Source organism: Dendropsophus ebraccatus, chromosome 10, assembly GCF_027789765.1.
Source record: "Dendropsophus ebraccatus isolate aDenEbr1 chromosome 10, aDenEbr1.pat, whole genome shotgun sequence".
In the NCBI taxonomy this organism is placed as follows: domain Eukaryota; kingdom Metazoa; phylum Chordata; class Amphibia; order Anura; family Hylidae; genus Dendropsophus; species Dendropsophus ebraccatus.
In genome coordinates, this window is record NC_091463.1 from 80025971 (window position 1) to 80043572 (window position 17602).

General features: G+C 41.6%; 1 protein-coding gene across 1 annotated transcript in view; it reads left to right on the forward strand.

Annotated features, from left to right (window-relative positions):
- The window catches only part of LOC138766159 (leucine-rich repeat and fibronectin type III domain-containing protein 1-like protein), a 328536-nt gene that overhangs the window by 89724 nt on the left and 221210 nt on the right, over positions 1 to 17602 (forward strand). The window contains exon 2 of the mRNA XM_069943537.1: positions 13610 to 13762. The gene's annotated coding sequence lies outside the window, so the exon portion shown is untranslated. The remainder of the gene's footprint in view (positions 1 to 13609; positions 13763 to 17602) is intronic.

Genomic DNA, 17602 nt, shown 5'->3' on the forward strand with positions numbered 1-17602 from the left:
TTTCAGCAGGTGTAGATTTAGATCATGATTTATGCCTGCAAACACACCTCCTCCTCTCCTTGCTGAGCGTACAACAGGGAGAAGAGGCAAATCTGCCTGGCGTATGCCCCTGCCATAAGTTTTGTAAATGTCCCTGAAGTGACCTAAACTGATCACAACATGTGTCAACAACACTGTATTTTTTTTAAGTGATAGGTACAGTTTAACTGAGCAGTAAGGCGTACAGTGTATGCCATGCTGCTCAGTGTATATGAGCAGGGACTCCTGCCTTTAAAAGGAGTCCCTGCTCCTCTATTCATCATCTTACTCATCATTCATTAGGATGCTTAAAGAAGTCACAGATTTTTTTGGCACGTTCATCCAGTTTTCTTGGGCATTAACGAACTTTACAATAGAACGACACTGATCTCCCTCTTGATCATAACATTCACCCACAGAAATCGATGAATCATTTTCCAGCTTCATTTTCTCAACTCCAGAAGCCAAGATATAGGGGGGAATTTATCAAACTGGTGTAAAGTAGATTTGTCTCAGTTGCCCCTAGCAACCAATCAGATTCCACCTTTCATTTTTCAAAGAATCTGTGAGGAATGAAAGGTGGAATCTGGTTGCTAGGGGCAACTAAGACAATTCTACTTTACACCAATTTAATAACTCTCCCCCATAGTCTACGGGATATATCCAAAACCAAGTTGTTAACTTCTGCCACAAGGGCTGGAATGCCTAAAAGAGTCCATCACCTTTAATTTCCTAGGCATTACAAGGGCAATATGCAATAAAAGAACCAAGCTTTAACCTGTTGTGCCCCCAAGATGAAATACTGTAAGAATTTTGAATGCTCAGAGACTAACTATGGGCCGAAGTCTTCCTTACATCAAGGGCATGGTTCGCTTCTCGGCTATTCCCTTTTTTTTTTCCTCCCTGAATTGATAAAAGATGCAAATAATGAAGCTGTTCTCTCCACATCGTGTAGATGTATTATGTAGATGTACGAGAGCATCTGTCCCGCTATCTGCCCTTGATGACCCGTGTCATCCAGTGAGGAAGTCACAAGGTTTCAAGACTCAGCAGTGACAATTAGAGGATAATGACAGATGCTCGGCTCCGCTCGGCTGCCTTGTTTGCACTTTGTAGACTGTTATTTTCCTGGCGAGTAACAAACACCATTAATACTGCCAGAATTATCGATCAATTAGTAATCATGCCATTCATCTCTCTTACACACCGCTTGGAGATGTTAAGAACCCAGTCATTGATTGAGGATAGACTACCTTACCACGTCCTGACACCAAGGGATTGGAAAGGACATGAGGAAGAATGAATATGTGTCCTCTACTTGTGTCCTCGAGGCAGACAAATACATTGGAAGGTAGAGAGATAGATATACTCTATAAAGCTGGTAGTAGGGCAAGCATAGGATTTTAAAAAGAGGGTTACCAAGTCCATTGGTGCTCCACCCCTGATGATCACTAGTGGTGAGTGAACATGTTCGTAAATGTTCGCATAAATTCAAACAATTTGTTTGATGATCATAATGGTTATAACAAACATTTTAGAACATTTGAATGTACGCAACTGCGTAATTTTCCTCCCACCAGTTTGAAAGAGCCAATGAACATGTGGGGAAGGAAGAGCACATCAGGTTATGTAGCAGCCATGTTCACTACTGGCATTACTGTGATTGGCTGTACATTTAGCATCATTACGTATGTTACGTAGATGCAATAAAAACGCAACGCTGAGGTGAATTTTCTCCCAGTCTTTCCTGATTCTTGTGGCGTTCAGTAGGGAGAGTGACACGAGCAGGGACAGCAACTGAATTTAGTTAGGCAGCAATATTCACAGTGGTAGTCAGTCAGTGTAGGGAGGGAGAGCTGACCGAGTAGGGCTTATACCTGTGTGAAATTGTGAATGTAGTTGTAGGGAGTAAGACAGAATCCAGCATTTTAGCACTATAAGGATTTATTTCTTAACCCTGTAGTGACCAGGCGTGCTCTGTGAAAAAAAACTTAAGAACCCAACAGTCCTTTTTAGGGTGCATATATATATATATATATATATATATATATATATATATATATATATATATAAAATATAATTTATTTATTTATTTTTTCATTAATCTTTTTGTCTGGCTCTGCTGTGTACCAATGATTGCAGTGTGTAATTAATATACACAGTAGTATATAAGTAATTGCGTATATACGCACGAGCAAATAAAAGACATGCTATTGCTACATAATTGCTCAGCTATTAAGTATTTGCCTGATAATCTGTACCTGATAATCTGTACGCATGTGCTGAATGTTCGGTGAACACAAACCGATCACGATAATTCTTTCGTGTTCAGGATACAAATCAAACATCGGGATGTTTACTCATCACTTATCAACTATTTGTAAGGGGTGTAGGGGCACAGGCAATAATAACTAGGTGAGAATTTACATCTGCGGGATCTGTTGGCGCTATACAAATAAATATTATTATTATTATTATTATTATTATTATTATTATTATTATTATACTCTTTGCATGAAAATAACCTCAAACTGAATATCAGTGTCTGAAAAGGATGGCAAACAGTCTCCATTGAGAAAAGGCTCCCAGTGTCTACACGTCATGGAGTCACTCATAGTTCATGGCCATCTGCAGGCCAAGCACCTCAGTCTAATAAATCAGTTGGAAGAGCAATGACTTATATAGCCCTGTTTTTCAGTACTCCTGTACATGTCTTCTGTATTTTTTGCTTGTGTGGCTCACTGTGATATTGATCTGGGTCTTGCACCTCAGTCTAGTACTGCTCCAGCTTTTATGGTCTTCACTGGCGTTCTCGTAGCTGTCGATATCCTGACTGGCTCAGTTGAACCAGAACCTTGGCTTCTCCTTATGGTTCTCCTCATGGCACATGGCACATTCTTCGCATGGCACATTTTTACAGTACTTCTGGGGGTCTAGGGTGGGTAAGTAGTAGTTACTGGCACTGGCTAAAACTGGTAAACAAGCAACACCAGCAAGGCAGAGGCAAGTACAGGAGCTGGCTGCCTAATGACCTCAGGAGCAGCATTCTCTATAAGACTGTGCAGCTCCAGAAAATAACTGGGCAATGTTCCATCCAAGATGGGGGGATCTGAAACAAAGATGTTAATGACGCACATACAGTAAAAAAATGCATGGAGTTCCTATTATGAAGAACATAAGGTTAGTTAATAACTCTATGTACCTCACATTTAGACTGTATCCATATGAGCTTCCAATCACATAGCCAAAATTACACCCACATACATTGGCCATTGGCAACATGATGTTGCTGATAACTTGCATGGCAATTGTCCAGCTCATGCCTGGATGGTATCGGACACAAGGATTTGGCAGCTGTCAGTTCAGGTGACTTTCCAGGATAAGTTGTCTTGTGTATTTGCATGTGGAGCAGCACTATATCTAGCAATGATTATCCCACCTCCCATCTTCCTCCGTAGACATGTAGCTAGTCCCGGGATCAGTCGTTACTAGTGTCGAGCAGACGTGACGGACTGTTTGAGTTCGGCAACGTTCCAAGTTATTCTGGCGGCCCCAGGGTGGCATCTAACTGCCAGGTGTCAAATGCTGAGTATTCGGATTCAGAGAATGTTTCTGAACGTGAACATTTCGGCAAGTTTGCTCAACACTAGTCATAACCAATAAACAACAGTCGTGACTAAGTTGATTTTGACGGTGGATGACAGCTTGACAGGAAGTAGGAGGAAAGACTCTTAATAACAATAATAATATAACTATATATAACTTAAGGAAGAGGAAGCATTTTTGTCTGATAAGGTATATTACAAAATTTTCTTCTACTATTGATCTATGCAAAGTTCGCTGAAACGGAAATGCCTAATGTTAATGTGACCCACATACTGAGTTGGTAACCGCACATTACTTTAATGTGCATTAATAGCATTTTTAGGTATATAATTAACTGGGAGGCGCTTGTTGATACCGATTTCTAAGAGGCAGGACAGTATTCTCATTGAGCCTGACCTATCAGCTACACAGCTACCACAGTGGGGCCACAGAATAACCAGCAGTATTCCCTCTCTATGACTGGTGAGTGGGCAGTGCTCTGATCCCTTTAAGCCAGGCAACACTGCATCACATAGATATTAGCGTACAGGCAAATAGCACTCATCATCATCCAGGTCTAGGGCAGTGAAGGTTACAGTCTGCATCCCGAGTGGTTTAGGGCAGTGAAGGCGTTAATGTCTGCATCCCACGCTTGCTGACCTTCACCGATGTCGCATTGTCTTCTCTTAGTTACGCCGTTGGTCTTAATGTAATGAAAGAAATGATTTAGTATTTCCTACACGTGTATTTCCATCCTGACCTGCAGTCTAACAAAATCAGACACACAGATTTACATTCCGAAATACAAGAAGTAGAACATTTGCCTGCCTGCAGTGACGGCCCAGCCTGACATCAAGACATTAGGTGCACAAATTAAATTTCCTTGTGACCAAAGTTTCTTTGATCCGTTTCGTTTTGATATGCAGCTAAGGCTTTGCAAGGAGGAGATCAACCCAAGACCATATAGATAAGACTGATGCTGTGAGATCTAGTGATGAGCGAACATCCCAATGTTCAGCTCAGATCTCGAACAAGAACATAATTTTTTTTTTTCGTGATCGGCTCTTGTTCGCTGAACTTTACGAACATGCATACAGATTATCAGGTGCAAAGCGTAAAATACGTAATAGCGAAGCAATTACTTAGCATTAGCGTATCTTTTATTGGCCTGTGCGTATACACGTAATGACTTATATACTACTGTGTATATTAATTACACTCTGCAGTCACTGGCACAAAGGAGAGCCGGACTCTACGCTCTCCCTACACTGACAACTTCACAACATTCTAAGCCCTACTTAGTCAGCTCTCCCTCCCTACACTGACTGACTTCCACTGTGAATATTGCTGCCTAACTAACTTCAGTTGCTGTCCCTGCTCGTGTCACTCTCCCTACTGAACGGCACAAGAATCAGGAAAGACTGTGAGAAACTTTGCCTCAGCGTTGTGTTTTTATAGCATGTACGTAATGTACGTAATGACGCTAATCATACAGCCAATCACAGTAATACCAGTAGTGAACATGGCTGCTACATTACCTGATGTGCCCTTTCTTCCCCACACGTTCATTGGCTCTTTCAGATTGGTGGGAGGAAACTTACACAGTTGCGTACATTCGCATGTTTGAAAATGTTCTAAAATGATTGTTATAACCATTCCCATCATCGGAATTGTTCGTGATTGGGAAACACAAACAATTAGCGTCATGTTCGTACGAACATTTCTGAACATGTTTGCTCATCACTAGTAAGATCCCAATGGGATTCAGCTAGGTCTGTGTCTGACATTGGAGACCACAATCTGTAGACCCATCTACTGTATTTTATAGGAAGCAAAAACAGTCTTTCTGGAGGACCCCCTAAAAATGTACCGATAATCAAAAAACATACGGATGTTATCCTGGTCATGTCTGAATTCACGGCCCCAATACTTTATAATAGCAGTGCAAATCACTCAGATAATGTAGCTGTCTGGAATCAGAATATACCTTACCATGGAGAAGCTATTATCTGACTGGCAAGGGCACCACATCCATCAGGCATTCTCAGGAGGGGACACCATTTCACATTAATGCTAATCGCATCCCTGCTGTCCGGTGTCTGGCAGCATCCCTCCCTTTATTCACTATATGATGACTAAATGTCACAGTGTCCTAACTAGACTTTTATTCAGTATAGTTTAGTACTACGCCATTTTTAACCATTTCTTTTTGCAAGAAGGGTACTGGAAAATAAGCTGGTCACAAGTTATCCTGCCGCTGTGACCCTCTCCCATCAATCGCATGCAATCTGTAGCTGAACTAAGTGTTCAATCCCACTGTAGCGCCACCCCAGGACAAATGAAGCATTACATTGTTGTCAATAGAATTGATAGCTTGTCAATGTAATGCAAAGAACTGTTGGTCCTCCAGACGAAGAGTTGATTGGTAACTTCTCTCATCTTCACTTGAATCATGGAAGTCCTGATTCAGGGACTATCCTTTAATAAAGAAGTTGTCCAGGAAAACCATGAACTCAACTAACACCACTAAACTCTACTCTAACACTACTGCCTCCACATTGCATAAAACAACTAACAAGCCATACTTACCCCACCCCACTTCTTCCACTGTGCTCTTCCAGTCCCGACTGTGTTCCCATCCTGGTGGTTCTGATGACATCCAGTTCCCGTTCAGCCAATCAGAGCTGTGGAGGGAAGGGGGCGGGGTTTAATGGGATGTCAGTGGAAGGTGGCATAACAAAACTCTGTCTGAGGAAAGGTAAGTATGGCTTGTTATTTGTTTTATGCCATGAGGAGGCGATAGGAAGAGTTTGAAATAAGCTTGTCTTCTTGATTCCAGAAAGTATATAGTTAATATCAATTTATTATTATTTTTTTTTATTTTGTTGCTCCAGTGGCCCATTTAGTGCCTTATTGTGCGGCTCATGCCCTTGGATAAGTTAGTTTCCTCATCTGCAGCAGTGCACGGCTTCTGGCCAATCAGCTTCACTGGGCAAACTGACATCACTTCCTGCATTTGGTCTTTTTTATGTTGTTACTAAAGACCAAATAACCTTAGGCGTCTTTCACACCTTCAGTGATTTTTCTGAACCGCAAAACCTCGTTATTTTTTTCTCCGCCATCCGTAAAAAATTATGCGTATTTACATACATAATTGCAATGTGAGCAGTACTAGTTTGCTTAGATTTGAACCATGTTTTTCACATGGATCACATGTGTGACATCTGTGACGTCTGTAAAATAAATAGTTTCCTGTAGAGTTCTATTGGTAATCCATACCACAATCACAATCCGCACTAGGACCTGTGCTTTTTTTTAACTGAACAGAATTTTTTGTGAATAGCCCGATATAAATTAATGTGCTCTAAGTTGAGCCGTGATTATGGATCCGCAATTACGCACAACTTTACAGGACGTGTGAATAAGACCTTAGTGACTGGCCCTCAATTGTAAAGATGTAGTATACCACCCCCCCTGCCGATTTAAAATTATTTATTCGTAACGACGGTGCTCATATAATCTCTTTATCCTATGACCTCCTAGAAAGTACATTCATTACAGCCAATAGTAACCAATTCTAAAGTCAGTGTTGACCCATTGCACCGCTATTTGGCCTTAATAAGTGCTGAACCCGGAGTAATCTTCCACCTGATGACCAAGTGTATGGGGAAGATTTATCAAACGTGGTGTAAAGTGAAACTGGCTCAGTTGCCCCTAGCAACCAATCAGATTCCACCTTTCATTCTTCACAGACTCTTTGGGAAATGAAAGGTGGAATCTGATTGGTTGCTAGGGGTAACTGAGCCAGTTTCACTTTACACCATGTTTGATAAATCTCCCCCTATATATTTTATGGGATCCAGGGCACAGAAGACTGAATTTATTCTTTTTTATATCCAGTTAAAAAAAAAAAAGTATTACCTGTACGTACATGTGTCGTGTACCAGAAAAAGGGTTAACAGCAATGGCTTTATACAGTCAGATCCCTTACGTTTGTATGCGATGACTTTGTGCAGTTTATACAAGAAGCAATACGTAGGTTACACATCATCCCCTCTGAAGACGTGAATTAGGAGACATCTACCAGATGTTAAAAATTATGTTGTCAATATTCCATCTCCTTCCCAACACTTCAGGGATGACCATGCTGGTGATGTATCGGCGCTTTCTGTAATGGGGATTGAAAAAGTGTCAATTCCGATTAGAAGAAATGATCATTGTAGAAAATGAGAAAGCTCCTGAATATTTACATTGGGTATTGACCCTACGACATAATCTCATTTTGACATAGACATACGCTCCACGTACGTGTGCGGCCACAGAGGGCTAATAGGGGGGAATGAATAAAACTCATGTATGGTTAACCTCATATAGGTAGGTGACTAGTATAGTCTTCTAGTAACAAGTGTTTTTCCATAAGAATCTTACATTTGTTCAATATATAGGATATATAGGATTAAATGTAATATGCGTTTACAGTTTTTGTAACCTGTATTGGAAGAATTGTGTCTGTGTAAAATGTCCTATTAGGCCAAAATGGAGCAGTGGTCAAATGTAAGTACTGCCGCTCCATTGGCTTTTGTATAGCACTTGACTATCTCCGAGAGCTCCCATACAGTGTCGGACTGAGGTACCTTGAGCCCACCAGGGAATTTGATTCTAGGGGCCTCCTGTGTCCTGACTGACAGCAGCAGCACATAAAGCAGATGGAGGAAGCCTGAGAGGAGGAGGTGGGGGACGGTCCCAGGGGACAGGAGAGGAGCTACGCTAATTCTGCGCACTACATGCTGCTGCATGTCACTCTGGTCACTCCCTGCCTCTATATAGTAAGATGAAACCTCAGGTTACTATATACAGGCAGTAAGTTACAGGCATGTGCAGCAGTGCTGAGGGATTATATGACATCCTGAAGCTGCTAAACAGGGAGGCCCACCTCCTGCTCAGGAACCCATGAAGGGGTAGGGCCCATCGGGGGATTCCCCTATTCCCCTGTGGGCCTGCTCCCATAGACTATAAATAAGGCAGCAGTAAGCAACTATGACCACAGCTTCACTTTCTTGGGAGATCATAGGGGATTTGACTGCTGGATAGGGGTTGCTGAACAGCCACAGGCTATCCACCCCTGATGTGGACAAAAGTGCCCAGGACCTGCCCCATAACTATGGAGAGGAAAGGTTACAGAGCGTACGATGTGACCCAGGGAGAGGGAGGCTGAGCCATGAACTTCATCTATTGACTTCTCTCCTGGTGTCAGCTATCACTGTAATACTATACAGATCACTTTCCAGCATACTCTTCATTATCATCACAGACAGAACTGGTTAGCTTTAAAGGGGTTGTCCAGCGAAAATCTTTTTCTTTCAAATCAACTCATTTGTAATTTACGAATTTACAAAATCTCGAATCTCAAATCTTCCAATACGTATTAGCAACTAAATGTAATGCAGGAAATGTTTTATTTTCAGTCTGACACAGTGCTCTCTGCTGACATCTCTGGTCGAGACAGGAACTATGTCTCGGTTTTGTATATAACTGTCTTTCTCTGGACAGTTGCTGTCTCGGCCAAAGGTGTCAGCAGAGAGCACTGTGTCAGACTGAAAATAAAACATTTCCTGCAGGACATACAGCAGCTGATAAGTATGGGAAGACTTGAGATTTTTTTTAATACAAGTAAATTACAAAACTATATAACTTTCTGATATCAGTTGATTTGAAAGAAAAATATTTTCGCTGGATAATCCCTTTAGCCATAGTAGCCAGACTGGAAACTGCAATATTTTAGCATTATTTTACGATATAAATAGTAATATGAATGTTTTGGGGGGAAAAAATCACAAAAAATTATTAAAAAATGATTTAAATATGTGATTTTCAAATGAGACAATCCCCTTTAAGTCTGTATGTGGTCTAGATCAATACATGTATGTCAGACCGAATACTCCGTCCAATGTAAATTTGCTTTCAGCCTTGACCTTAAGATCCTCATTGACTGAACACATTTTGTGCTGAATTTATTGACCCTCCGATTGTTGTTGTACCTGACCTGTATTGATGAACGTAATGTGGCTATGAATGTCAACAACAGGCACTTAAGAGGCTCTTCAAGGGGAGTAAAATTTAAAGGAAACGAAAATTTTCAAAAACATTAGAGATCACGAAAGACCATCTACGTGCCTCATTACGGCCTCCAGTTAATGGCTAGCTCCTTGAGTTGTTCACTACTGCATTACGCATATGGAGGATACAGGTCAGATCAATACTATCGCTCTCTGTTCTCATTTCATCTTAGGGACTTTGAACCACATTGCTGCTTCTTTGTACATAGATTTTAATTAAAGTGACCTGTCAACCTCAACATAGAACTGCACCGGTGTCTGCAAACGGATTGCCACTTCAAATACGATTGTCTCTTAATGGTCCCAGCGCAGTCACACACCAGGCGTATGTTTTTCCCATTGCGCTCGTAGTAATGGGTTGTGCCTGCTGTGTATTTGCTCTGAGGCGTTCTGGGGAAAAAAAAAAAAGGAGCCGAACAAAATGCTGAACTTTGCATTTAGCACAAGAGTTCCCGTAGGGGTCACACCCAAGTATCTACACCCCTGGAATAGGGAATGGATATGAAACATTATGCAGAATTCCATCTGGATTTACTCCTTCTCCTCTACTTGTGTGTCGGTCTTTACTATCATATTGGTGTTCATTACATGAGTGCTAGAGAAGAGCGTGTATAAGATGGTGTTGTAGTACAAGGATATTCTCGAAACAAAAGGGGGCAGCAAATAGGGTTGTGGTTGAGAACAAGAGGACTTGTCCAAGTAAAATGGATGAATGCTGAACATGCATGTGTTTTTAATGGAGAAATCCAGTGCCTTTAAAGCGACTCTGTACCCACTTTTGGTCCCTCCCCCCCAACTACTTATACCTTTTTGTAGCTGGTGTGAAGTACGTTTTTCTGGTATCTTTATCCATGCTGGTGGTGCTTTTTTAAGGGCGAAAATCATACTTTAGTACAGCTGTAGCCGTGTCAAAGAGGTGTTGCCGTTGCACGCTGTTGCGCTCGATCCCGCCCAAGCACAATGACGCACCAGGCTAGTTGGAGAAGGACGGTTGCGTCACTGCGCCTGCGCTGGATCGGAGCGCAATGGCGCTCGGGGCGGCGCTTAGAGGACACACCACAGAGGCGGTGCAGACATGCATACGTCATTGCAGTGCCGCTGCGGGGATCATGCGCACTTCCAGATAACACTGTGCGGCAGAACAGAGGGTCGAACATGAGGCAGGGAGAGACGCAGACCAACACCACAAAGGCGGCGCTGGCCTAGGGCACGATCGCTCTAGGTAACACCTCTTTGACACGGCTACAGCTGTACTAAAGTATGAATTTCGCCCTCATAAAAGCACCACCAGTGTAGATAAAGATACCAGAAGAAAGTACTTCACATCAGCTACAAGATGGTATAAGTAGTTGGGGGGGGGGGGACCAAAAGTGGGTACAGAGTCGCTTTAATGCAAAAAGATCAGCCATGTTAACCTCTTAAGGACATATGACGTACCGGTACGTCATATGTCCGCACTTGCACTTCAAAGCGGGGCCGCGCGGCGGCCCCGCTTTGAAGTCCCGCGATCCCGGGTGCCGCGAGTAGCCCGGGACTGCTGCTATTAGCGGGCACGGTCTGATCGCCGTGCCCGCTAATTAGCTAATCGGAGGCAGCTGTCAAAGTTGACAGCTGCCTCCGATTACCGGAGGCAACGTTTCCCTGGTGTCTAGTGGGGGAGATCGCTCCTCCGGGACCTTGTCCCGGAGGAGCGATCTCCGTTACTGATGCCGGCCGGGGACGCGTCCAAGATGGCGCCGTCCTCGGCTCGGCACTCGTTCGTTTTCGGCTGCAGCAGCCGAAAGCAAACGAGTGCCGATCTCATGGATCTCTGCAGCATATCTATGCTGCAGAGATCTCAATGAGAGATCACAGTGTATATACTAGAAGTCCCCCAGGGGGGCTTCTAGTATATGTGTAAAAAAAAAAAATAAAGTGTTGTTTATAGTAAAAAGCCCCCTCCCCTAATAAAAGTCTGAATCACCCCCCTTTTCCCAGGTTTTAAATAAAAGTAAACAAATAAATAAATAAATAAACATGTTTGGTATCGCCGCGTGCGTAATCGCCCGAACTATTAATTAATCACATTCCTGATCTCGTACGGTAAACGGCGTCAGCGCAAAAAAAATCCCAAAGTGAAAAATTGCGCATTTTTGGTCGCATCAAATCCAGAAAAAATGTAATAAAAAGCGATCAAAAAGTCGTATATGCGCAATCAAGGTACCGATAGAAAGATCACATCATGGTGCAAAAAATTACACCTCGCACAGCCCCATAGACCAAAGGATAAAAGCGCTATAAGCCTGGGAATGGAGCGATTTTAAGGAACGTATATTGGTTAACAACGGTTTGAATTTTTTACAGGCCATCAGATACAATATAAGTTATACATGTTATATATCGTTTTAATCGTAACAACTTGAGGAACATGCATAACAAGTCAGTTTTACCCCAGGGCGAATGGCGTAAAAACACATTTCCCCCAAATAAAAGAAATGCGGTTTTTTTTTCAATTTCACCACACTTTGAATTTTTTTCTGGTTTCGCAGTGTACTTTATGCAAAAATTCAGCCTGTAATTGCAAAGTACAATTAGTGACGCAAAAAATAAGGGGTCTTGTGGGTTTCTAGGTGGAAAAATGCAAGTGCTATGACCTTTTAAACACAAGGAGGAAAAACCGAAAACGTAAAAACGAAAATGGGCCATGTCCTTAAAGGGTTAATATCCAACTGATCTTTCTCGTCCCTGACATAGGCCATTGGGGAAGAGTTAGAAGAACCATATAAACTTTAAAATCAGAAGGTTTGGTTGACATTTTTTTTTTATAGTATATGGTCAGCTTAATACTGGTTTAGGGTAGCTAAAGGATGAAAGGTTTGGGTTTCGTGTTTGGCGTTTGATCCCTGCAGCTGTAGAATATGCTGGAAAACATGAATACAGCCATAGGCCATAGGCTGTATCCATGTTTTCCTGGCAGCCCTAGGGAATCGACCACCAAATGTTTGGGTTCAGAGCAGTTTGACAGGTCACCTCAACACTAGTTATGGGTAGTGAAAGGGTTAATGGTATTCTCCATAGTGTCCTACAATAGTAAATGGGTTACTGGTAACATCCATGGAGATTTAGGATAATGAAATATTTCATAGGAATATCTCAGTGGGTCTAAGACAATGAAATGATTAATAGTAATAGTCCTAATGGCCTAGAGTAGTGGAGGAATTAAAGGAGAAGTTTGGTGAAACGTTATCATTAAAGTATTGTATTGCCCCCCTCAAAAGTTATACAAATTACCAATATACACCAATTACGGGAAATGCACATAAAGTGCTTTTTCCCTGCACTTACTACTGCATCAAGGCTTCACTTCCTGGATAACATGGTGATGTCACTTCCTGGATAACATGGTGATGCCACTTCCTGGATAACATGGTGATGTCACTTCCTGGATAACATGGTGATGTCACTTCCTGGATAACATGGTGATGTCACTTCCTGGATAACATGGTGATGTCACTCCCTGGATAACATGGTGATGTCACTTCCTGGATAACATGGTGATGTCACGCCTATACTGGATACGCTATGTTATTAACTTATAACTTATATCTAATAACTATTGTAAACCCCGGTGGTCTTTTTATCTTCCCGATAAGTCTATGAATTGGATGGACATAAGGTAATCCTGCTGCCTCCCAGAAAGCCTGGCCACAATCACATTGATCTCTATGTATTATCCACCTGTATCGGGTATATTAGACTTGAATCTTACCATTAGAGATAATGCTCTACTTTGGCTGAATGGTGCAGTTTAGGAGGCAGCTTTAATATCTTTTAGACTGGAGTAATTCACACCACAACGTAAAGAGTTACAGTAAATAAGCAATTAAAAGTCGCCTTTCTCTCCTTTGCAGGATGGGAGTCTGCGCTCAGCTGTGTAGAGAGCTGCATCACCAGTGTGACCGAGAGAATCCATTATTGGCTGAAGTCCACAAGCAAATGAAAAACTAATGAAAAGAACTCAGGAGCCAGTGAGGGAGCGGTGACCTTCCCGGAGCTTCTTAAAGGTCATTAGAAAATAACATTCTTTTCATTCGGTCTGGGGGGCTGGAGCAGGGCAGCCCTGCCGAATCTCAGGGGTGTCACAGAATTCACTAGAGACGTGTACAGATAGGTAATCTATGCCTGGTCTATAGTGCAAAATGATAACAATTAAAGGGATCACATGATAACAATTAAAGTGATCACATGATAGCAAATAAAGCAATCACATGATAGTTAAAGGCATCACATGATAGCAATTAAACAATCCATCGTACATATTGGGAATATAATGGGACAGATTTCTCAAGATCCCTAAAAACCCACACTCTCTGATTCTTTCCACAGCAACCAAACACAGCTCAGGTTTCATTTTACCAGAACTTGGTACAGTATATATCCTGAGCTGTGATTGGATGTTGTGGGGGAAAACAGACAGTGTGTGTTTCAGGCAGCTTGAGATATCTGGGCCAATATCGCTGCCTAATGCACAAAAGAATAAGAGTTTTCTTTTGCGTTTTGTACATAAATGGGTCAAAAGAGTTAAAAGTTGCAAGCAAAGACGTATTTTGTATAAAAGGCACATAAATACACGAAAACGAAATGAAAAAAAAAAAAAATCCAAAATGTTCCATAAAACAAAAAAATTGTATGCAAACACTCCAAAGATAAAAAAAAACATAAAAAGAGCGGAATTTGAAGTAAAATTTGATTCAAATGCTGTTTTTATTTTGTCACTAGTCTCTACTCAATATATAGGGATTTAACTTTTTAATATTGTCGTATTTAAAGGGGTTATCACAAAGTTAAAAGTTATGTAGCTGATTGTAAGGGTTTAACTGTTGGGACACCAAACTATCATGAGAATGAAGGGCGAATATCCTCCAAGAAAATGGAGCAGCCCTGTGCTAGCTTCATTCCCTCTCTATGGGACTTTCTAGTGCTGAACTCAACTATGTCCCATCGACAGTGAGTGGAGCAGAGGCAAAGCGTGCATCCAGCTGCCCCATTCACATCAAGGACAATTAGCCTATATTCCCATGACCAGCTAGTAATCCCCTGTCCTGTAGAGAGGACATAACTTTTAATCTTGGGTTAACCCCTTAAGCCAGGCCCAAGTCACAGATCAAGGTAGAGATCAATTTTGCAAATGTGACAAATCTTGCAAATTATTTGACTATTAATGCCAAGTCAAGGTCAATGGTGAGAGACCATGGACTTAAGGAATCACCTTAATAAAGCGTTGACTCTTGGAAGAATAACAATTATATTAATATAATTCTGGAGAGCTACTTTTTGAGTTGTTCCTTTTTTATAGCAATTGTTTCTTGCAGTGTTGATATTGGCAGACGCACTATGGGATTTGGATCTCAGGCATTTACAGGCACAAAATGTTCAGCGTCTTAAATTGGTTTTCTACTCAAACATAACTTTCCATATGTTGCTGCCCATGATGAGGCTAACAATTCCTTCCATACTTGTTATTATCTATTCAGTCTCCTTCCCTCGGTTCTGAGCTTCTGCTTTCTGCTGAAGACACAAAAATCTGTGTGTGAGCTTTTCTCTCTGTCTCCCCTCTTCCCGGCTCCCTTCCGAGACGGCTGATATGAACAAGTCCCTATCTGCAACTTTGTAACTTCTTTGTAATGCTGGGAAGGTTAAACTGAGATCCAGTTGATGATTAAATCACTGTGATTATTCCTCCCAGCATTACAAAGTTGCAGATAAATGTTGTTTACATCAGCCCTCTTGGAAGGTAGGAGGGAGATGGAGCTCACACACAGTTTCTTGTGTCTTCAGCTGAAAGCAGCAGCTGAGAATTGAGGGAAGTCGACTGAATACATAACAAGTATGGAAAGAATTGTTGGTCTCACCATGGGCAGCAACATATGAAAAGTTATGTTTGAGTGGAATACCCCTTTAAGCCCTTCCAATAAAAAAAGCTACTCTACTCCCACAACAATAAGCACCGTATGACGTCACTATATGATAGCACATGACTGAGCTCCGTAATAAATTCTCTATCAGCCCTTACAGCCAGGGGTAGGACTATCATTTCCAACAGCAGGGTCCCTATTCATATGAAAAATCTGTAACCAGACCCCAAACTGTTATGTGCTGTTTATAATACAAGTGTCTTCTATGTGTTAGAGACACCAGGGCCAAGGTGTGACTGCTAACTCTGCCCCCGCTTAGGCTGTGTTCACACATTCACAGTTTGATGTGTCTCTTTGTTTACATACATTAGAGCCTAATTGATTGTCGGTTTTGTCTGAATTGACTGTCTGGGCTTTGCTATGTGATTGTTTTACCAGGCTTCATCAGACTGGTCGAGGCACCAAAAAATCATGTGATGAAGCCTGGTAATGCTAATCACATGAAAAACCCTACACAATCACAATCTGTAGGCAAAACTACAGAGCCCCAATAATTCATTAGGCTCTAATTATGTAAGCAAGGGAATGCAACACAGAAAGAGAGCTGTACTGTGTATCATACACCCATTAAAGGACTTATCCAGTGAAAATCTTTTCCTGGCTTCAGAAAGCTTTATAGATTTGTAATTTAATTCTATTTAAAAATTGCAAGTCTTCCTATACTTATCAGCTGCTGTATGTCCTGCAGGAAATGTTGTTTTCTTTCCAGTCTGACACAGTGTTCTCTGCTGCCATCTCTGTCCGAGACAGGAACTGTCCAGAGCAGGAGAGGTTTTCTATGGGGAATTGCTGCTGCTCTGGACAGTTCCTAACATAAGAAAGAGGAGGCAGCAGAGAGCACTGTGTCAGACTGGAAATAAATTATTTTCTACAGGACATACAGCAGCTGATAAGTATGGGAAGACTTGAGATTTTTAAATAGAAGTAAATTACAAATCTATATAACTTTCCGAAACCAGCTGATTTGAAAGAAAAAGATTTTCGCTGGATAACCCCTTTAATAGGGCCAAATAGTCCCTCTGTCATAGTGATATGCATCGTCCTGAGTTCTACAACTTTTAATTTAATGGCCTGTACTTTCCTAGATAGATGTTTGCTCACAGTCCATGCTTACCTGCTGTATATATTTACATGCAGTGGCTGAAAACCTGAACAGACATATATTTTCATGGCAAAAATGTTTATACCATTCAGACAATCCTTTGAGCCAAGCAACCTGGACCCCTGGCTATTATATTGTTCCTGCAATTAAACATTGTAGCAAAATATACCTCTCATCACACAAAATCCCTTTGGTCTGAAAGCGATCAGTTTATCGCTGCAGGTCCAGATTCTGAAACAGTGATTATAGCGGCCACTACAGGGTAAATAGAGTATTACAAGTTGGTCATTCATAATGGTCCTTCTTATAAGACAACATGGCTTCAGTCCATTCAAAAGTTCTAAAGGGTAAATCCTGAGCAGGAGACTTTGCTCAATGAACTTCATATGCCCTACTATGGACTGCCCCTTTAAGTCATTTTTGGTCCTTGTTTGGGCTGTTCACCAATGCCTTCTCGGTGGCCCACAAGATGGTTAACAGACTACAGTGGTGGCTTGGATTACGAGCATAATCCGTTCCAGGACCGTGCTTGTAATCCAAATTACTGTACTCTTAAACCAAAGTAATTTTCCCATAATGTATAGTAAGTGCATAAGAATAAAAAAAACAGCAGCAGTTTGTAGATACAGGATGGAGCTGCAGATCCCCATAATGCAGTAGTGTAGTACAACTGGCTAGAATAAAGAAGCAGGGCTGCTGTCAGAGGTCTGTGTGGTCACATGACAGCAATGGGGAAGGGGTGTGTGTTCAGAATAGGCCAATCAGGAAGTGAGAATCACAGAGCTTTGCAGGAGGACAGAGAGAGAAACTTGTCTATTTAGCAGTGT